This window comes from Somniosus microcephalus, chromosome 23 (genome assembly GCF_052327205.1).
Source record: "Somniosus microcephalus isolate GS21.2 chromosome 23, FLI_Smic_1.0, whole genome shotgun sequence".
NCBI classification, from domain to species: domain Eukaryota; kingdom Metazoa; phylum Chordata; class Chondrichthyes; order Squaliformes; family Somniosidae; genus Somniosus; species Somniosus microcephalus.
In genome coordinates, this window is record NC_141009.1 from 29,916,527 (window position 1) to 29,939,759 (window position 23,233).

At 42.8% G+C, this 23,233-nt stretch overlaps 1 protein-coding gene and 1 long non-coding RNA gene across 5 annotated transcripts in view; both read right to left on the bottom strand.

Moving 5' to 3' along the window:
* rabgap1 (RAB GTPase activating protein 1) overlaps window positions 1-23,233 on the bottom strand; it is a 205,337-nt gene that overhangs the window by 175,460 nt on the left and 6,644 nt on the right. The window lies entirely within an intron of this gene.
* LOC147101774 (uncharacterized) lies at window positions 9,725-13,826 on the bottom strand. The gene is made up of 2 exons (XR_015073360.1): window positions 12,598-13,826; window positions 9,725-10,544 (listed from the first exon to the last, which is right to left on the bottom strand). It is a non-coding gene; the product is annotated as an uncharacterized LOC147101774 (long non-coding RNA).

Consider the following 23,233-nt stretch of genomic DNA (forward strand, 5'->3'; position numbering starts at 1 on the left):
CTCTGCCTTCCCAGCTGACTTGTTTTTTCCTCCGTATTTGGCTGTAAATCACCCCCTACTATAGCTCCATTCTGTATCCCATCAGTACGAGATGCCTGCAGAAAGGCCAACAGGCTTTAAAAAAAAGTCTGAAACTGTGGAGTACAGAAGTGTCGTGTATTGATTACCGTATTGACTGGTGTCAAACTCGCAATGTAATGTGCATTGCATTATGGGAATTACCTGAGAAAACAGCAGTCGACCATTTTACGCAATAAAGTGAACATCGCAGTTATAAGCCTGTCTGCCTGACTCTGATTTAATTCGACATACCTACATGCTTGATTGAACGCATTAAAGCATAGATACAACATTGGCGACGAGGATAACGAACGGAATCATTTTAGATAGGTAGTTGCCCAAGTTTTAGTTAGCTAGGATGGAGAAGACCGGCATTCAAAATTTTGCATGCTTCGCCGAGCCAGCCACGTTGGGTCCAAGATGGACGAGGTGGTTAACGTCTTTTGAGCTTTATGCCGACGGCAAAGGACTCATTATCAATGATACCTCTACAGGTGCCACAAAGCAGAGAAGAGCTCTAATTCTACACCTAGCAGGACCAGATGTCCAGGATATCTTTTCGACTCTACCGGACACAGGAGAGCCAGCAGACTACACGGCGGCGGTTAGTGCTTTGAATCACTACTTCGTGCCCCAGGTCAATGCAGCATTTGCTAGACAGACTTTTCATAAGTTGTCCCAGAAGACAGGTGAGACTGCAACAATTTGCTACTCGCTTGCGGCAGGCTGCTAAAGACTGTGCTTTTGGGGGGGGGGGGGGGGGTGCGGATAATCAAATAAGAGACGCTATCCTGAGTAGGTGCACGTCAGCCTATGTGCGGAGGAAATTGCTAGAGGAAGGGCAAGGTCTAACGCTCGCCTGCACGTTACAATTGGCCTCACAATGTGAAAACGTCAAGGAGCAGATATCAGCCATGTCATGCACAGAGAAGGCGAAGACAGATACTGTTCGTCGTGTTACACAGAAAAGAGGGTATTATGCGAAAAGCTCGACAGACACACCAAAGGGAAATGGCGATAGGAACAAAAGGAAATGTTACAGATGTGGACACACAGACCACATGGGCAGAGATCCGAAATGCCCAGCACGCGGACAGACGTGTCATAAGTACAAGGGAAAGGATAATTTATGCAAAGTATGCCGCACAAAGGGTACAAAGAAACACAGTGTGAACAATGTAGAGGAACAAAATGACTTTGCATTTGCTGTTGCTGGAAATAACGTGACAGAGAGACTTACCTTTTGTGTGGGGGGGAGTAAACCTGAGAATGTTAATTGATTCGGGTGCAACTAGTAATGTGATAGATGAGAATACATGGGAAGGATTAAAGTCAGAACACATTAAGTGTCAGTCACATGTCCCTAAGGCAGAGAGAAAGTTATTCTCTTATGCTTCTAGCCGACCACTGTCAGTTAAAGGTGTATTCACATGTGGTATTACAATAGGTAAGAGAACTGAGCAGGCGGAGTTCATTGTGGTTAAAGTCCATGGAGAGCCGTTGCTAGGGAGACAGCCATGAAACTGGGAGTTTTAAAAATAGACGCAGATGTCTCAGCCGTGGTAGATGTAAGACAGCTACTAGAACAGCGGTATCCAAAGGTGTTCCAGGGGGTAGGAAGGCTGAACACAAAACAGATCGGTTTGTATATCGACCCACAAGTGAAGCCTGTGGCCCAGCCACTCGGGCGTATACCATTCAACTTAAGGGGGGCAGTAGAGGCCAAAATAAAGCAATTGAGGGACATGGACATTATCGAACCTGTAACTGGTCCCACCCCATGGATAAATCCTGTGGTTATTGTACCAAAAGCGGATAAGGATGTAAGGTTATGCCTAGACATGAGACGAGCAAACCAGGCAATAGTGAGGGAACGATATCCAATCCCCACCGTTGATGAGATACTCCAAGGTATGAACGGCTCGACGGTGTTTAGTAAGCTAGACCTGAAATGGGGTTATCACCAGCTAGAACTGAACCGAGTCACGAGAAATCACAACGTTTGCAGTACATAACGGCGTATACAGGTACAAGAGGCTGATATTCGGTGTATCTTCAGCTGGTGAGCAATATCAGCACGAGATAGCTAATGCCTTAGCTGGAATAGAGGGTGTTGAAAACATCTCAAGACGACATTATCGTGCATGCACACGACCAGGAAATGCACGACAGACACTGCACGCCGTCATGACCAGACTAATGGAAAGTGGACTGACACTAAACTCAGAGAAGTGCCAATTCAACATGGACCGATTGATTTTCATGGGAATCCTGTTATCTGAAAAGGGCATCGGACCAACAGCAGAGAGAGTGCGAGTGGTGGCAGAAGCTTGGGAACCAGAGAATGCTACAGAGGTGAGGAGTTTCTTGGGACTCGTTGGGTACAGTAGCAGATTCATCCCACAGTTTGCAACGCTATCAGAGCCACTGCAACGCCTGACGAGAAAAGACACACCATTTAAATTTGGATCACAACAGAGAGAGTCATTCAGTGCACTCAAGAGTTGGCCAGAGCCGGCACTTTAGCATATTTTGATAAGGACGCACCAACCAAGGTGATAGCAGATGCCAGTCCTAGTTCAGGACCAACAGGGACAAGAGGTGCCAATATGCTATGTAAGTCGTAGTTTAACAGACTGAGAGAGGAAATACTCTCAAACAGAGAAAGAGGCCTTAGCTCTTGTATGGGCTTGTGAGAGGCTGCATCCATATGTGTATGGCCGAAAATTTAACTTGGTAACTGACCATAAGCCATTACAAGTGATATACGGCCCACACTCTAAACCCTGTGCCCATATAGAGAGATGGGTACTTAGATTACAGCCGTACGATTTTAAGGTGATACACATTCCAGGCAAGCAAAACATTGCAGACCCACTGTCACGATTGCTGGGGGAGACAGCAAAACAGGAGAGACATTCTCATGGCTCAGATGAATACATGAGATTTGTAGCTGTGAGTGCGACACCAAAAGCACTCACTACTAGAGAGGTGGAGGAAGCCTCTGCTACCGACCCAGAGCTGATTAAGGTACAGAAGGCAATCACAAACAGACATTTTGAGAACTGTAAAGCTTATGCAGCAATTGCAAATGAGCTGTGCATAGTAGGGTACCTAGTTCTTCGGGGAACACGCATCATGCTACTCAGTGTTACACACACGAGCCCTGGTGTTAGCACATGAAGGACACTTGGGAATAGTTGGAACAAAGCAACATCTCAGAACCAAGGTTTGATGGCCTGGCATGGACAAGGCAGCTGAAAAACACTGTAAAGCGTGCCACGGCTGTCAGATAGTAGACAGACCCGACCCACCTGAACCGTTGAGACCAACACCATTACTGGAGGGCCCCTGGCAGGATGTAGCTATAGACTTACTGGGACCCTTGCCATCCAACCACTCCATTCTTGTGGTAGTTGATTATTATAGTCGCTACTATGAATACGGCATCATGACCTCCACAACAACAGAGAAGGTTATTGATAGTTTAGAGTCAATCTTCAGCCGTCATGGTTTGCCAATCACCTGCAAATCTGATAATGGTCCCCAATTCAGATCTGAATTATTCAAAGAATACTGTGAAAACAACGGGATCAAACACCTGAAAACGACAGCAAAATGGGCTCAGGCTAACGGAGAAGTCGAGCGTCAGAATGCATCGCTGATGAAGAGAATCAGAATTGCTCAGTCAGAAGGACTAGATTGGAAACGTGAACTTAGAAAATATGTGACTGTGTACAGGAGCATTGACCATGCCACGACAGGAAAGAGCCCGGCAGAGCTGCTCTTTAAACGGAAAATGAGGAAAGCTGCCAGACATCACAGAGTCGCCCGCAGACATGGAAGTACGTGACCGGGGTGCAGAACAAAAAGGCAAGTCCAAACTGTACGCAGATGAACAGCGGAGAACACAATACTCAGCGGTGGAAGTTGGCGACACGGTGCTGGTACGGCAGGACAAAGTGGACAAGTTCACCACTCCTTTTAATGCCACACCCCACAAAGTTTTGAGTAAAACAGGGAGTCAAGTAGTAGTAGAATCTCCAGACGGAGCACGCTACTCGAGAAACACTACGTTTGTGAAGAAATACAGAACCAATGGACCAAAGGAGACACTCCATGAGCAGGAGGAAACACATGGGACTGAGGACAGTAGAGTAGACCCTGACACATACTACTGTGACACAGGCAATACCCACTGACACCAACATGTCAGACATACCCAATACAGCCAGACCTCAAAGGGTTAGAAGAAAACCCCAAAGACTGTCTGATTATGTCACAACATAAAGTGTGCGAGAACTGCATGGGTGATGTTAAATGTTTAAACCTGGGAATTATTTAGTTGTGTGGTAAGACACAAGTTTGTAAAAAGTTTATAAACCAAATAAGTTATGCAGTGTTATTGTAAGCAACTGTTTGTAAACTGCAAGTTTGTTTCCAAGGAAAAGGGGGATGTCGTGTATTGATTGTGAGTTTGACACCAGTCAATACGGTAATGTAATGTGCATTGCATTATGGGAATTACCCGGGAAAACGGCAGTCGGCCATTTTACGCAATAAAGTGAACATCGCAGTTATAAGCCTGTCTGCCTGACTCTGATTTAATTCGACGTATCTACATGCTTGATTGAACGTATTAAAGCATAGATACAACAAGAAGGTGCTTGTATTTTGTCAAAAGTTTCCTCCTAACTTGCTGTTATGGTACTTTTGTACAAGTAGTAGCGACATGATGGCAGAAATGGTGCACTGCAACAAGTAGAAATTGCCAGCAATCAAATGTACTTGGAAAGTCTGTGGGCAAGTGTAAATGCAATGAATGGCGAGCGCTGTTGGTTTACCACTGACCACAAAATATGGGCCATTATGCTTCACAATACCAATAAATTTGAACATCAAATAGTCTCAACTGCACCAACATGGCACTCCCACATAATATTCCCACGACTTCTGTAAAACTAGTAAAAATCCTTGTAAAATACTGTGCTACAGCTTATTCCATGATCACTAGGGCAATATACTGAATGTTAAAAAAAAGTCAGCGCATCACCAATTCCATCAAGCTATTAAGAACATAAGAAATAGGAGCAGGAGTAGGCCAATCGGCCCCTCGAGCCTGCTCCGCCATTTAATAAGATCATGGCTGATCTGATCCTAACCGCCAATCTACTATCACAGAATCATCTCCTGAATCTAACAGAATTAGACACACAAAATAGGAGCAGGATCAGGCTACACGGCCCCTGGGCCCGCTCCGCTACCCACAGGGCCATGTCCGATCCGAACCTAGACTCCTGTCCAAATTCCTGCCCACTCCCCATAACCCTTTACTTCTAGGAAACTGTCTATTTCTGTTTTAAATTTATGTAATGATGTAGCTTCTACAGCTTTTTGGGGCAGCATATTCCATGGACCTACCACCCTCTGAGTGAAGTAGTTCCTCCTCATCTCAGTTTTGAAAGAGCAGCCCCTTATTCTAAGACTATGCCCCCTAGTTCTAGTTTCACCCATCATCGGGAACATCCTCCCCACATCCACCCGATCCAACCCCTTCACAATCTTATGTTAGAATAAAATTTTGCTGGACAAGATTTTGCTGGAAAAGACACAAACAACAAATTCGCTGACTGGGACTAATTGAATCACTGCACAGTGAGACATGCCACGCTTACGCATGGCTGGAACAAAGTTCATCTCGTGTCCTGACTGGGACTAATTGAATCACTGAGGACTAACAAGGTTCACTGGTATCCTATCATCGAACTAATCACTTGTATCCTATTATCGAACTAATCACATTCCACCGCGGAACAAGACGGAACGAAGACCTGAAGAGGCAGAATTGGCAACACGTGTGTAAACTCCTGACTGGAGGAAAATAACGATATGCGCTAATAAACGAATTGATTGGATGAATGTAAATGATCTAAAACCAACTTCTTGGAATTGTATAGAAGCTCGGCGCGTACTACAATCGGGGAGAAGGTGCTCTCGCAGACCGCGTGGTTGCAGACGCTTCTCCCAGAGCTCTGTCATTTAATAAAGTTGTCTCTCTTACTCAAAGTCTAGTTTCCGAGGAATCATTTTTCCTACAACAAATATATGTTTCAATAAGATCGCCTCTCATTCTTCTGAACTCCAATGAGTAGAGTCCCAATCTACTCAACCTCTCCTCATATGTCCATCCCCGGGATTAACCGAGTGAACCTTCTTTGTACTGACTCGAGAGCAAGTATGTCTTTTCTTAAGTATGGACACCAAAACTGCATGCAGTATTCCAGGTGCGGTCTCACCAATACCTTGTACAACTGAAGCAATACATCCCTATTTTTATATTCTATCCCCCTAGCAATGAAAGTCAATATTCCATTGGCCTGCTTAATCACTTGCTGCACCTGCATACTAACCTTTTGAGTTTCGTGCACCAGGACCCCCAGATCCCTTTGTACTTCAGTACTTTCCAGTTTCTTGCCATTAAGATAATAGCTTGCTCTATGATTTTTCCTGCCAAAGTGCATAACCTCACACTTTCCAGTATTGTATTCCATCTGCCAAATCTCTGCCCACTTACTTAGCCTGTCTATGTCCCCTTGCAGGTTTTTTATGTCCTCCTCACTCACTACTTTCCCTCCCATCTTAGTATCATCTGCAAACTTTGATATGTTACACTCGGTCCCCTCCTCCAAATCGTTAATATAGATTGTAAAGGGTTGGGGACCCAGCACTGACCCCTGCGGAACACCACTAATTACTGATTGCCAGTCTGAGAATGAACCATTTATCCCAACTCTCTGCTTTCTGTTAGATAGCCAATCCTCTATCCATGCCAGAATATTACCCCCAATCCCGTGATTTTTTATCTTAAGCAATAATCTTGTGTGGCACCTTGTCAAATGCCTTTTGGAAGTCTAAATACACTACATCCACTGGTTCCCCTTTATCCACCCTATATGTTACTTCCTCAAAGAACTCCAGCAAATTTGTCAAACATGACTTCCCCTTCATAAAACCATGCTGACTTTGTCCTATTAAATGATGATTATCCAAATGTCCTGTTACTGTCTCCTTAATAATGGACTCCAAAATTTTACCTACCACAGATGTTAGGCTAACCGGTCTATAGTTTCCAGCCTTCTGTCTACTGCCCTTTTTAAATAAGGGCGTTACATTAGCAGTTTTCCAGTCTGCCGGGACCTTTGCTGAGTCCAGGGAGTTTTGGAAAATTACCAATGCATCCACAATCCCTACCGCCACTTCCCTCAAGACCCTAGGATGTAAGCCATCAGGTCCAGGTGATTTATCCGCTTTGAGTCCCATTATTTTACCGAGTACCACTTCCTTAGTGATTTTGATCGTGTTTAGCTCCTCCCCCCCTATAGCCCCATTTGTCCAGTGTTGGGATATTCTTAGTGTCTTCTACTGTAAAGACTGATACAAAATATTCATTCAGTGTTTTTGCCATCTCCATATTTCCCAACATTAATTTCCCGGTCTCATCCTCTAAGGGACCAACATTTACTTTAGCCACCCTTTTTCTTTTTATATAACTATAAAAACTCTTACTATCTGTTTTTATATTTTTTGCTAATTTACTTTCATAATCTATTTTCCCTTTCTTAATCAATCTTTTTGTTATTTTTTGCTGTCTTTTAAAGTTTTCCCAATCCTCTATCCTCCCACTAGATTTGGCTACCTTATATGCCCTTGTTTTTAGTCGAATACTATCCTTAATTTCTTTACTTAGCCACGGATGGCTGTCTTTTCTTTTACACCCTTTTCTTCTCAGTGGAATATATTTTTTTTGGAAGTTGTAAAATAACCCCTTAAATGTACACCACTGATCATGTATCGTCTTACCCTTTAAATCTATTTTCCCAATCCACTCTACTCAATTCCGCTCTCATACCTTCATAGTCTCCTTTATTCAAGCTTAGCACGCTTGTTTGAGATCCAACCTTCTCACCCTCTAATTGAATATGGAATTCAACCATGTTATGGTCACTCATTCCAAGGGGATCCTTTACTAGGACATTTTTAATTAATCCTGTCTCGTTACACAGGACCAGATCCAAGGTTGCTTGCCCCCTGGTCGGTTCAGTTACATACTGCTCAAGAAACCCATCCCTAATACACTCAATGAACTCATCCTCAAGGCAGCCCTGCCCAATTTGATTTGTCCAATTAATATGATAGTTAAAATCCCCCATAATTATAGATGTTCCCTTGTTACAAGCCTCAACTATTTCCTGATTGATACTCCGTCCAACATAGTTGCAACTGTTCGGAGGCCTATAGACTACACCCACTAGTGTTTTGTTCCCCTTATTATTCCTTACCTCCACCCAAACTGTTTCATTATCCTGATCTTTTGACCCAATATCATTTCTCTGTATTAGTGATTCCTTCCTTTATTAACATAGCCACCCCACCTCCCCTTCCTTCCTGATCATTAAATAACCTGGTATGTTTAATTCCCAGGCATTGTCACCCTGCAGCCATGTTTCTGTAATGACCACAAGATCATACCCATATGTAGTTATTTGTGCCATTAACTCGTCTATTTTGTTACGAATGCTACGTGCATTCAGATAGAAAACTTTCAAATGTGTTTTGTGACACTTAGTTCCTGCTTTTGCCCTTTTTATTACTTTACCTTTTACTCCATACCTTCTGCCCCTTCCTGACACGCTCTGGTTTTTAATTTCCCCACTGCTACCTAAGTCTATGACCTTCTCTGTTGTCATTTTTATTATTTGCTCTCTAGGAACCTCCCCCCCACTAGTTAGTTTAAAGCCCTCTCTACAGCCCTAGTTATATGATCCGCCAGGACTCTAGTCCCAGCACTGGCCAAGTGAAGCCCGTCCCAACGGAACAGCTCCCTCCTGCCCCAGTACTGGTGCCAGTGTCCCAGGAAGCAAAACCCATTTCTCCCACACCAGTCTTTGAGCCACGCTCTATACAACCCAGTTATAATGAAACTCCATTAATAATGAAGTTAACAAGTCTTGATACAATTTAGGCAGCTCTGATGTAGAGAAACTCAACCCAATGTCACTTAACATTTTAATGGAGTTCTACTGAAATCAACTTAAAAGCCCTTAAAACAATCCCTTTAAGACTATGAATTAATCAGAGATTTGTAGCTACAGTACAACTGCAGACTAAATTCATAACTTGAATAAGCTATTACCACTCCATCGCACCTCCCAGACCCACAACCTCTACCACCTAGATCAAGGATACCTTCACCACATGAACTGCAGCAGCTCAAAAGGCAGCTCACCACTACCTCCTCAAGGACAATTAGGATGGGCAATAAATACTGGCCTTGCTAGGGATGCCCATAACCCGTGAATGAATAAAAAAATGTAACTAGTATAGCTCAAAATATTTTCTGCAGGCACAAGCCCAATTGGAAAGACATTTGTAATTAATTGTACTGCAAAGTGTTCTTCGTAGTTCACATGAACATAGTACAAAAACTGCACATCCCTAGCACTACATGTTACTGAAATTCTAGTAAAGAAATCCACCTGCATGAAAATTTCATGTACCCATTACGTCTTGCTAAAATTTAGAACCAGAATTTTGATGAGTCCACAAGACATTTTAAACTGCAGTAACTGAAGTCATGGAAGAAACAGCTCAAAATGCTTCGGAGTTGAAAAGAAATATAACAATATTTATTATTGAAGAAAAGTTGTGAACATTTTCAAAGTATATTTAAAGAGTTGTATTTGATATAACTTTGGATTTCACTTTTTTGTGGGGAGAGGGGGAAAGAGAAAGAGAGAGGGACAAAGTTTTGGGTTTCACAGAATTTCCAGAACAGAGAGTTGATGGGGGAAGTGAGAGGAAAATGCTAGCAGTCAGGTTTGCATTCAGGGACAGAAGTTAATTCCAAATTTCCACAAAACTGAATTACTGGTAAAAAGAACATTAGTTTGAACAACAGAGGAAAGGGCCGGTTTGGTTTAAGTTGGGAAGGGCAGATATTGAAGAAAACCTACAGGCAAGGTAAGAGAAGTGAAGACTGAACAACATAGTAACAACCAATTCAAAAACTCAAGTCCGATATCATAATTTCCAGCAACTGTATTGTGAATTGATGTGCAAAGTTAAACAATCCAATCAGAAGACCAGAATGATCATAGATGCCAAGTACAGGAAACTTTGGTTTATCCGGAGGTTGTATGGCCGGAAACTTTGCTCCAACGGCAGAAATCAGCAGCCGTTTTAGTTAGTTTTTTTTTCTTCTAGCATTCTGTTAACAGGCAGGCTCTGGAAATTGTCTTTGTAGCTTAGCAACAGCTTCAGAGATGCTTCAAGGTACGGGCCGAGTGTTTACGAGCTGTTGCTGAGCAACAGTGTTTGTTGTCAAATACGGAGATTTTCATCTCCGTATGCTTCAACGTTGACTTTGCATGTCCGGCACTTTTGATAGATCAGCAACACGCCGGTCCCGGATATCAGAACTTTTCCTGTAATAGAATCAACATATTTTAAAAAAGCAAAACAAAAAATGGATTCGGAAATGATCAACATTCTTGCACTTGGCTCTCAACCCACCCCCCTCCACCCTTCTCTCCCAAGTTCCATCTCTTCTGGAGTACAGCACCACAACCCTTCAGTGCCTGGTCCAAATGGCTATTCTTTATGTGCAAGCACGGACAGCAAGGGTCAGCATCCCGAGAGGCATCTACCTATCAATCCATTAGCAGCATTTGAAGGTTTTGCGGAGCCAGGTAACATGAAGGAGCTAATAAACACAGTTGAATCAAAAACCCATTGGGTTAACAATCTTTAAACTCAATTCAGTTCACAGAGAGTCAGGCTTAGTCACTCCTCCAAGTTAATTCTAATGAAATGACGCATACTGTTTAAACATATTTTAAATTTTTAAGACATAATGAACTGAAAATGGCAAATAATAAATCACTGCAATAGTGTGATTTTTTTTTTTTTTTTTTTAAAGTGCTATCAAGGATGCTCGCCCTTTTACTTGTTACAGGGAACATGACTTGGTAGATTGTTCCAAACTACAGCCTCAGCCATATATGACCTTGAAGCCGTAGTGAAAGGGTTTCTATTTGGACTTGTATATCTTACTCTGCCAAGTTCTTGTTTGAATTTGGAAAGGCCTGTTCTCAAACACTGCTCCCTTGTTAGTGGAAAAATTCTAAAATCAATAAATATGTAACTTAGATTTGCAGGAGTGTTTTATGTGAATTTAATTACACAAAATTCATTTTTAAAGAACCGATGACGGTCAGTGGGTCAGGATTTTGCATTATCATTTAAACATGCTACACAGGGTTATAAATGGCTTACAAAGAGAAAGAACTGTGGGCATCCCCATAGACTGATAATCAGTAATCGTTAAACAAAAAATTGAAACATAAAGTGGCTTTTTTGGAATTTTTTTTACTTCAACTACTGCTGAGGGTCTCAGCGGAATCAACTTAGCAAGAGGAACTTTTGCATAGCAGCAAATGGCTAGATCAAAAATGAATAATTTAGGTCTTTCAACTCCCAACTTTCCTCTGTGAAATGTTTCAAATTTAGGATCTTAATCTCTTACCAATATAGACACATGTATTCCACAATCAAGTTTGTGGGGAAAGAATCAACGTGACCGCCACCAGCCTCCAACTTTAAAAAAATTATTCACTCGCGAGATGTGGACGTCGCTGGCAAGCATTTATTGCCCATCCCTAATTGCCCTCGAGAAGGTGGTGGTGAGTCGCCTTCTTGAACTGCTGCAGTCCGTGTGGTGAAGTTCAAGGATTTTGACCCAGTGACGATGAAGGAATGGCGATATATTTCCAAGTCAGGCCGGTGGGAGACTTGGAGGTGGTGGTGCTCTCATGCACCTGCTGCCCTTGTCCTTCTAGGTGGTGAAGGTCACGGGTTTGGGAGGTGCCATCGAGAGTCCTTGGCGAATTGCTGCAGTGCATCTTGTAGATGGTACACACTGTAGCCACAGTGCGCCGGTGGGGGAGGGAGTGAATGTTTGTGGTGGTGGATGGGGTGACGATCAAGCGGGCTGCTTTGTCCTGGATGGTGTCGAGCTGCTCGAGTGTTGTTGGAGCTGCATTCATCCAGGCAAGTGGAGAGTATTCCATCACATTCTTGACTTGTGCCTTGTAGATGGTGGAAAGGGTTTGGGGAGTTAGGAGGTGAGTCACTCTCCACAGAATACCTAGCTTCTGCCCTGGTCTTGTAGCCACAGTATTTATGTGGCTGGTCCAGTTAATTTTCTAATCAATAGTGACCGCCCCCCCCCAGGATGTTGATGGTGGGGGATTTGACGATAATGCCATTGAATGTCAAGCAGAGGTGGTTAGACACTCTCTCTTGTTGGAGATGGTCATTGCCCGGCACATGTGTGGCACGAATGTTACTTGCCACTTAGCCCAAACCTGGATGTTGTCCAGGTCTTGCGACATACAGGCACAGACTGCTTTATTATCTGATGAATTGCAAACAGAACTGAACATTGTGCAATTGTCAACTAACATCCCCATGTCTGACCTTATGATGGAGGGAAGGTCATTGCTGAATCAGCTGAAGATGGCTGGGTCTAGGACACTGCCCTGAGGAACTCCTGCAGTGATGTCCTGGAACAGAGATGATTGGCCTCCAACGACCAGAACCATCTTCCTTTGTGCTAGGTAGGACTCCAGCCAGTGGAGTGTTTTCCCCGATTCCCAGTGACTTCAGTTTTACTAGGGCTCCTTGGTTTCACACTCGTTCAAATGCTGCATTGATGTCAACAGCAGTCACTCTCACCTCACCTCTGGAATTCAGCTCTTTTGTTCACATTTGGGCCAAGTCTGTAATGACTTGCTCTTCAAAAGGACATAAAACTCACGTTACCATACAAATGCGTTCTCTTTGCATCATTCTAAAAAGTAGCAAACAACAAATGTTCAAAGAAATCATGCAATTTTCCAACTCTTAAAAATGTGAGAAGAAATCACAATCAGGCTCAGGCCTATTTAAACTACTTTAAAAGGTTGCCAAATCAAACACAGGAACAGGAGGCAGCTGGGCTAACAGTGACCAAGTGTTTTCCCTCTTGATACAAACACAAATACCTGTGAATCTGTCTAAATAATGTTTCATATAAAAGGGAAAACAGGATTTACAAATTCTAACGAGGGGACTTAGCATCAGTGCGAACGTGGCTCAAAGGCACCTGCTTGTGTAGATTAATTCAGATTCCTCTGTAGTTCCTTCAAGCTATTCCCAAATTTCAATCAAGGAATGGGAAGGAGAGAGAGAGAGAGAGAGAGAATGAATGAGATCAGAGATTTCAGATTTTTAAAAAGTCCCTAACCAAAGCGATGTAAATTCACACTTCAGATAAATTAAACAGATTTTATTCAACATACCAAGCCATCTTTCTTTCAAACAAACAAATTCATGGTGCTATTATGGTATGGTTGTATTTACATTTTTACTTTTATGCTGGCCAGTTAGTGTCACTTCAAGCAAAATGGCATTAATTCCAAATAATTGGTCCAATTGAAAAAATTGGTGAGTCTTCTCCCGCCACAAACACACGATAAAATACGAGTGCACGCAATAGCAGACCAAAACAGCGTCAACTGCTCTTGCTAACAATTAATCTTTCAAAAAACACAGTAGCTTTTTTAAAAAATGTATTGAGTTACTAGTAGTAAAATTGTCTGAAGCATCACAGACAGGATATTTTATTTAATTCAGTGGTGTTTGTTATGTGGGGGGGGGGGGGGGGGGGGGGAAGGAGACATTTCCAGTCATCCACCTTGGCTGCACGTCAGAAAGCTACACCAGCAAGGATGACACAAAAAGCTGCTACAGTTTGATAAACTTAGAAGAGGTCACGTTAAAAATACTCTTGGAGGATCTTCATTCTTGCAAGTCATAGGCTAAATATTGCATCCCCTATTAGTTCTTAGTACCAGTCCCTCACATTCAATAGAGGACTTATCATGCAAAAGCACCCGTTGAAATTCTTTGAAACTAACTTCAGCAAAAAGATCACGGGCAGAACCGCAGAGTCGGACCAGCAGTGGGGCTTGGTGCGGCTGCACGAAGAAATAATAAGGCGTCGACGGGAATCGAGAGTGGCCCCTGCTGGCAACTGTGCATTTGGAGCTCAGATCTGATGCGTTTCCTGGAGAAAAGCTCATCAACACTTACTGTCCAGGCTCTCGCATAACGATCATTCATGTGGTGGAGATGTAACAATTCAATTTCCCACAATTAGGCTGAGATAACAGTAGTTGTTGTTTAGCCAGTTACCAATAAATTAGGCCACTGACATAACCATTTGGTCAACTTTATTTAAGTATACAATTTAATAAATGCAATTAACAGCTAAAAATCTCTGTTGTACCAGTGACAATTGTGATTGCCTCACACATACAGGAAACTTTCGATTTACCGGCACCTAAAGAACCGGAAATGTCGGTTAACCGGCAAAATTCAGGGGTAGGTTCAGGTAACTTTTATTACTTTTTTTTTTACTCCATTTGTTGCTGTGCAAGGGTGTGGCTGCAGCTGTTGCTAAGCTACAGAGACGCTTGCAACTTGTGCCCATTGTTCTGAAGCTAAGCAACAGGGTTTGTTGCTTGATACAAAGCTCTCAGCTCCGTATCTTTTACTATAGCGTTCGGTTATCCGGAATTTTTGATGAACCGGCACCACATCGGTCCCGTCCGTGCCGGATACCAGAAAGTTTCCTGTACACGGTGATATCTTTTGTATCTTTAACTCAGTGTTCTATAGTTTACTAATTCAAAGAGTTTATTATGAGGTTATGATCTTTTAAAGTAGGGCTGCAACAAATCCACATCACAGAGCTTTGAAATGGACGATTTTGCTTTCAAGTTCCATTCTGGCACCACTTCCACTTGCCCAGCTCGGACCATGTATCTCCCCTAGCCGCAACTTATTTTGCCCAAAGCTCCATGATCAAGATATCCAATTGTTTTAAAAAGCACCAGTTTGAAAACGTAACATCTTCACGGTCTTCAATTCTCAAAATAAACGCCATATTAAAAATTAATCAAGCAAGGTAAAGGCAGCGTAAAAAGCATTTTAAAGCTCCTGAATCATGCAGTAACAAAAATTAAATGCAGTTTAAAAGGTTCTGAACAAGACTTGATAAAGGGTACAATCCAAAATGTTAGCCATCTTTTTTTCCTACACTACTCAACCCACTGTGTATTTCATTCATTTTATCATTTTTCATCTCAAATATACTCACAGCCTTTAATTTATGCTACAACTTGAATGATACAGTTGAATTACATGTATTAATATTTCACTGTTTTCCATTCAGAACAGTTTAAAAATGCATTTAAACAGAGGTGGTAACCAAACTTCCATTAATTCTAAATTTACATGTGCATAATTTGGTAGGTTTTGCAAGAACAGTGATTTGTTACAGCAGACCATAAGTAACATTCCGAAGAACTGTGCAAGATCTTGAGCATCTACTGTTCGCACCATCAATTCTGGCACAAATCTCCCTCCAAACTATTCTGCAGTCTGCTGCGTGCAAACTACTCAATTTGTTTCATAATACAGGAAACTTTGTGTTATCCGGAGGCTAAAGGTCTGGCAAGCTCGAGCCACCGGCAAAAATCAGGAGCCGTTTCGTTAGTTTTTTTTTTTCTTTTCGTTGCTTTTTTCTCTCAACAGTCAAGCTCTGCAAGGTCTCGCTGAAGCTGTTGCTAAGCTACAGAGACGCTTACAAGGTACAGCCGACTGTTTAGAAGCTGTTGCTAAGCAACAGGGTTTGTTGCCAGATACGGAGCTCAAAATCTCCGTATGTTTCAACATTAGCGCTGGTTTGTCCGGCAGTTTTGATCCGACGGCAACAGCTCGGGCCCGGATAGCACAAAGTTTCCTGTATTTTATGCCACCTCACTTTCTTTTATGAACTACCATGCAAAAGAGGTAATATTCACTTTGTTGATATTCAAAAATATACAACTTGATTCAACTTCCCACCTCCAATCCAGTCATTGCCCTTAAAAGTGTTGCAAGCAACTAGAGGTTATGCAGTAACAGACCAATCAGTACTGAAAATATCCCAACTTACTGGGACAGTTGAATCACAAATTAAAAATGTGACTTTCAACAGCTCAATGCCCAAGAATTATATGAAACATTAGCATTTTCAACTTAAAAAAAACCCTTTTCTGGGTGTACCAAATGGCACTAAAAACGTGCTCAATTATTATGGAAAGTCACAAGGATTCAAGCAGTATTCCCCTCAAGGATCGATCCTTGGCCCCCTCCTATTCCTCACTTGATCCGTGGGGCAAGGCAGTTCAACTGACTTCTTTTACAATAATGGCAGCTGCTCTTGCACTGTGCCCCTTCTTGAACCAGCTCTCGTTTTACCTCATACCATCCCGGTTTCTTATCTACATGCTGTCCCTCAGCGACGTCATCAGACGACACGACGTCAAGCTCCAGAGGTATGCTGACGATACCCAGCTCGACCTCACCACCACCTCTCTAGACCCCTCCACTCCCTCTATGTTGCCCACATCCAGTCCTGGATGAGCCAAAATGTGTGCCAATTAATCATTAAACTATTTGACCACGTACTGAGCTTCAGACCCCATATCCTCTCCATCACAAAGACCTCCCACTTCACCTCCATAATATCGCACTTCTCCACCCCTGCCTCAGCCCATCTGCTGCTGAAATCCTCATTCATGCTTTAGTTACCTCCAGATTCGACTATTTTATTCCAACGCTCTCCTGGTCGGTCTCCCATCTTCCACCCTCCATAAACTTGAGCTGATCCAAAACCCTGCTGCCCATGTCCGAACTTGCACCAAGTCCCGTTCACCCATCCCCGTGCTCGCTGACCTACACTGGCTCCCATGTCCCAGCCCTGTTCCTGGGACTAGGGACAGGGTCACTGGCAAGGCTTGGAAGCTAAGCAGAGCCAGGCCTGGTTAGTACCTGGAGGGGTGACCATCAGGGAAGACCAGTGCAGAAGGTCACAGAAGGAGCCCCGAGGAGGGGCGGTTGGTGAGAAGGTCACGGAAGGAGGAGCGGCTGGTGAGCAGGCCCGGGCGTTGGGCTGAAGATTGTCGGACAGGAGGAATGGCGGAAATGGAATGGCGGCGCGCACCGACGCAGCGGCTTTGCTTCTCCCAGTCATGGGAGCTTGCAAGATCACATTTCGTTGTTCATGTACTTGTGCAATGACAATAAAGTTGAATTATTATTATTATAACACCTCGACTTTAAATTTCACATGGTTGTGTTCAAATCACTCCATGGCCTTGCCCTTCCCCATCTCTGTAACTTCCCCCAACACTACAGCCCTCCAAGAACTCGTGTTCCTCCAATTCTGGTCTTGCGCATCCTCCACTTCCTTTGCCCCACAACTGGCTGTCGTGCTTTCAGTCGCCTAAACCATAAGCTCTGGAAACCCGCCACCCAAATCTCTTCTCCGCCTCTCTCTCCGCCTTTAAGACTCTGCTTAAAACCTACCTCTTTGACCAAGCACTTGGTCACCTAACCTAATGTCTCGTTCTTTGTCTCAGTGTCAATTTTTGCTCCTATGAAGCACCTTGGGATGTTTTACTACGTTAAAGGCGCTCTGTAAATGCAAGTTGTTGCTGCTGTAAAGGATGGTATTCAAATCATCCCAAGACAAATGAATAATCAAAGACTCTAATGCTGGTGTGAAGTGACATTAAAGTTGTACATCAATCCAGAGTCATGTCCCAACCTAACAAAGGAGAGAAGAAGTACGAGTCCAACTTCCTCATTAGTCCATTTCATACCACTTAGGTTTGACACTACATGGAGTGTAACTCAGCATGGCGTCAAACTAGATTTTTAAACCTACCTGCCTTTCATTTAAAGGAGAATATATGAGAATATTGTTGGCCGCAATCTCTAAATATTTAAATGTTAATTCCTGGGAGAGAAACTTTGCCCACAAGTGCAAGCGGAAAGCTTTCTTACAGGCAGGACAATAAAATTTGTCGGACAGCATTGCGTGGCTGCACCCGATACTTCAGCTGCAGGTCCAAGGCTAGTAGCTTCAGTATAAATGCAATATAGCACATCACCTGCCACCTTTATTTACAGCTCTATTAACTGTACACTCAGTCCTTTGTCTCTCCAACCACTCCCTCTCCAGTAACTTGGCAGTTAAATGCACCACAAGATGCATAATGGAGTCATGCAGACCCAGGGAGATCCCAGGCTTGATCCCTCCTCCTCTATGCTGAATTTACCAGTGGTGATGATGCACAATTGGCTTTGACAGACCAAGTCCCAGGAAGCTTAAAAAAAATCAACATAGCTTAAAGTTCCTTTTTCTGATCACTATCCAGCAACTTTGCTCAAAGGTGGTCAGTGTGAAATATCACGAACAGGATTAAGCTCCACTGACCACGTTCTCGCATGAAGAATGGCCACATTTTGCGAGGAGAAAATAACTTGGAGGAACAAAACAAAAAACAAATGTCAAAACCTTGAAACTCATTCTGTGAAGTCACTGGTACAGAATTTTGAAATTTTAAACTCGAGCCATGAACTAAGAGTGCAATTATGGGGACGGTAGCCCAGTGGTTGTGTTGCTGGACTAGTAATCCAGAGGCCTGGACTAATGATCGGGAGACATGAGTTCAAATCCCACCATGGCAGCTGGAAAATTTAAATTTAGTTAAATAAATCTGTAATTTAAAAAGTGCTAGTAATGGTGACCATGACCATCGATTGTCGTAAAAAAAAACATCTGGTTCACTAATGCTGTTTAGGGAAGGAAATCCGCCGTCCTTACCGATATGTGACTCCAGAGCCACAACAATGTGGTTGACTCTTAACTGCCCTCTGAAATGGCCTAGCAAGCCACTCAGCTGTCAAGACAGGGGCTCACCACCACTTTCTCAAGAGCAATTAAGGATGGGCAATAAATGCTGGCTTTGCCAGCGACGCCCACATCCCATGAATGAATAAAAAAAATTTGCAGCAACACAAAAGTGACAGTATGATTTTGGAGTCACATCCAGGGCTAACTCAAAACCATTAGTGCGAGCCACCTTCGGAGAGGCCAGCTCACACCAGTTGAGCTTGGCACCATGTACAACTCCAGTGCAGCATCAAGCAATATTTAAAAAAAACAATTCAGGCTAGACCGCCTGAGCACTTTATAAACTTAAGCAGAATCTTTCGCGCTTTGAGAAAGCAGACTCTTTTTCATGCAAGTACAGATGGGCAAATTTAATCACTTGGCTATTACAGTGCAATTCACATGCCACAGCATAACTTTTGTACTATTGGCTGTGTTTTGTACATGGTGCCCATCAGTCTTGGATCAGTCATAACAGGACACCTAATTTCCTTTTTTGGCAGTACCCAGAAAAGTAAAGTCAGACACTGCACTAAATCATCACATTCAACATCATCCATTTCTCCTTTCTGTTGTGCTTTCCGAAAACCTTTGCTAGGTAACTGAATAAATTAGATGTGTTCTCAGCTGCAAAAATGAAACGAATAAATAAGGGAACTAATTAAAACGTGATAATTGTCCTCCATGTGCCAACAATATTTCAAACAGAAAAGTACCTAAATTGACAGTTGGAAAAAAAAAGCAGGAAATACTTAACCTTTCATTTTAAGTGACATCTAAAAAAAAACTTTCAACTTAAGGCCAGATTATGTATGAAGTGTTTGCCTATTGTATTTTTTCCAAAGCAAATGGCTAAATCCGATATTGGTGGAATCGTATGTGTATCAGTATTTTCACTTGTAGTTATACTCAGAACTGCAGCTCGAAATTGACATTCATGGCAATTCCTCTCTTGAAAGGGGCAGCAGCTGGTTGCTGACAGTAACCATCTGGCACCTTGCCCAGGTGACCCCTCTCCATGCTCGAGTCTACTTGACAAGCACTGACAAACATCACCACTAGGCCCTGTCCTTTCCTAACCCCATGTACTTTTCAGCAGGGGTCATTGGGTGGAAATCAGGAGTGGGAACTCTGACTGATTTTTCTTTCCACAACCAAAGGGCATGGAGGCCAAGTCTAGTGCTCTGGGTTGGAACCAGATAACTCGGCACATACCAGGAATTATTCTTTTTTGATTTTCTTTTAAACTGAAACAAACGTTTTAATGACTTCAGGAGAAACATGTTTGAAGCAGTCACAGGGCACAGCAACACAAGGGAGTTAAATTTAATCTTTAAATAAAGACCACTGTTCTCAGCAACGTCTCAAAGCCAACTTTTCCCAACATGGTTATGAGCATTCGCTCCTTTGAAATATTAACATGCCTAATGGCTTAGTAGGTAAACGCACTGCGAGCTGCAGACAGTGCAAATCTACCAGGTTTGGTTGCTAGTCTATAACAATGATGACATAGCCACATGTGGGCAGCCCACCCAATTAGCATCCAGGCCCACCCAAATCAGCTCACATTATTCGAATACTGTATATTGTTGCCTCTCAGATAGCTGAAAGCAAGGTCCCTTCCTCCTCCTCTCCCACCTTTTAGGAAGCCATTCTGTCATCATGAAAGAGGAAGTTCCGTGCATCAAAGTGCTTGCGTACAACTGCAAAGTGGCACAGATTTGATAACATTTAATTATGCCAAGGATAATGATTCTGAACATAGAAATTAGTTTGCTATGATCCGTATTATAAAAAATTCCCCTTATTTTTGATGGAACCAGTATATACAGTAATTTTACTTCTGCAATTAAATGGCAACCTTATTTTGTATTCTTGCTTTTCAAAATATTTTGCTCCGCTTTAATTACTTTTGTCAAACATTGACAAGATATCCAAGAGACCTATTTAGTTTCCAATCTCCTCGAATGTAATTAATTTCAGAGATGGCCAATGCCATGTGGGCCCCTTGATGGAGCAGAGCAAAGAGCAGAAAGTAAAGTGCGCACTAGAAAAATGTGCCAGTACAAAAAGTGGGTGGTGTTGCTTTGGGGTGTGTTACAGAATGGCAGGTTAAAAATCCAGGAATGGAATGTGATTAGTAAAAATACAAGGGTCATTAGATCCAAAACATTAACCCTACCTTCCTCTCTCCACAGATGTTGCCTGATCTGCTGAACGTTTCCAGCACTTTCCATTTTTATTTCAGATTTCTAACACCTGCAGTACAGTGCATGTACATCAGACCTGTTTACATTACTGTTGTGTAGTACATGGGCATAACTTCTCTTGTACCCTGAGGGGGAGAAATTTTCAATGCGGATTTGAATTTTGCAGAGACAGAACGAGTGACCATGGCTTATGGAGTTCACAACTTGTGAATGTGGCTACTGAAGGCAGCGATGGTGGCGGTGGGGAGTTGGGAGCCCTGCAGCCTGGGCAGCACACTGTACTATTACTGTAAAATACCGCCCAGTCGCTAACCAAATGGGCGAAAGCAGGCCAACCCATTGCACCTGCTCACCAACACACTGTGACCTCGTGAAAGGGCAGCTACACTCAGACAGATGCATTGAGGGCTTCACATACTTCATGAAGTCACAAAATTTAAATAATTTGCAATTCAAATGATTTGCGCAGTCAGAACTTTAGTCATTGCCTGTCCACCATATGTTAGGGCCCACCCAAACTCCCATACCTAGCTACGGCACCTGTCTATACCGCCTTATCTGATCTCAGCCAAACAGCAGTTGGGGTTCCACAATTGGCTCCGTGCTCTGAAGCTAGGGAGGGGAAGAAATTCAGCCTGGGTTCCTGTTCATTTACCCCTCCCAAGAAAGTATACATGTGTGGACGTTGGGCAAGGACAGGATCGGAGACAGCTGTAATGTCCTCCACAGTTGAATATCCCATAACACACTTTCGGAGCTTACACATTAAGAATCCTCGGTGAGGTACTGGAAGGCTGTTAGCACCCAGAAATCAGTACCCCAATAAGTGTAAGCACATTCTCAAGAGAAGCAAAAAAAAACCTTTTCCTGTTCAAGATTATCTGGATTTCTGGTTTGTATTAGATTCTGATCACTAAATAATTCAAAAGGTTTTAGAATGCATACCAAAAGCCTTGAGCAATACTTGCTCAACCTACTAATTAAAAGAGCAAGATTGAAGACTGGATTACAGGGACCTGAAATCCTCAACAATCTTGCCATATTTATAAACCATGCAACTCCTTTAATGAAAACTAGAGAAAATATTTTTCCCCTGCAGTGAACATGTCAGTTCCAGGTTTGATAGATACCAATAACAAACACCTTTTAAAAGTAACAAATACATTTAGTCAGATTATGTTCATAAAATCAGGTGAGACCAAGGGGAGATGTCTCAGAGCCAACAAACACAAAGACATTTGTTTAAAGTTAGCATTTGGGAAACTAGATAAATACATCATCACTGCCAGTAATCAGCAATAACAGAAATAAACAAAGAAAGAACCTTGAACATCCCAAAGCGCTTTATAGCCACTTTTGAACAGTTCTTTTTGAAGTGTAGTCACTGTTGTAATCTGAGAAACACAGCAGCCAATCTGCACACAAACAGCAATGAGATATTGACATAAGAACATAAGAAATAAGAGCTGGAGTAGGCCATTCAGCCCTTCGAGCCTGCTCTGCCATTCAATGAGATCGTGGCTGATCTTCTGTCTCAATTCCATTCACCGGCCCTATCGCCATATCCCTTGATGCTCTTACTGGTCAGAAATCTATCGACTTCTGTTCTGAATATACCCAATGACTGAGCCTCCACAGCCCTCTGGGGTAGAGAATTCCAAAGATTCACCACCCTCTGTGTGAAGAAATTTCTTCTCATCTCAGTCCTGAATGGCCTACCCTTTATCTTGAGGCTGTGGCCCCTGGTTCTAGACTCCCCAGCCAAGGGAAACATTCTCCCAGCATCCACCCTATCAAGCCCTGTAATAATTTTGTATGCTTCAATGAGATCCTCTCTCATTCTTCTGAATTCAAGAGAATACAGGCTTAGTTTACTCAATCTCTTCTCATACGACAGTCCCGCCATCCCAGGAATTGATCTCGTGAACCTTCGTTGCACTCCCTCTATGGCAAGTATATCCTTCCTTAGGTAAGGAGACCAAAATTGTACACAGTACTCCAGGTGTGGTCTCACCAAGGCCCTATATAATTGGAGTAAGACTTCTTTACTCCTGTACTCAAATCCTCTTGTAAT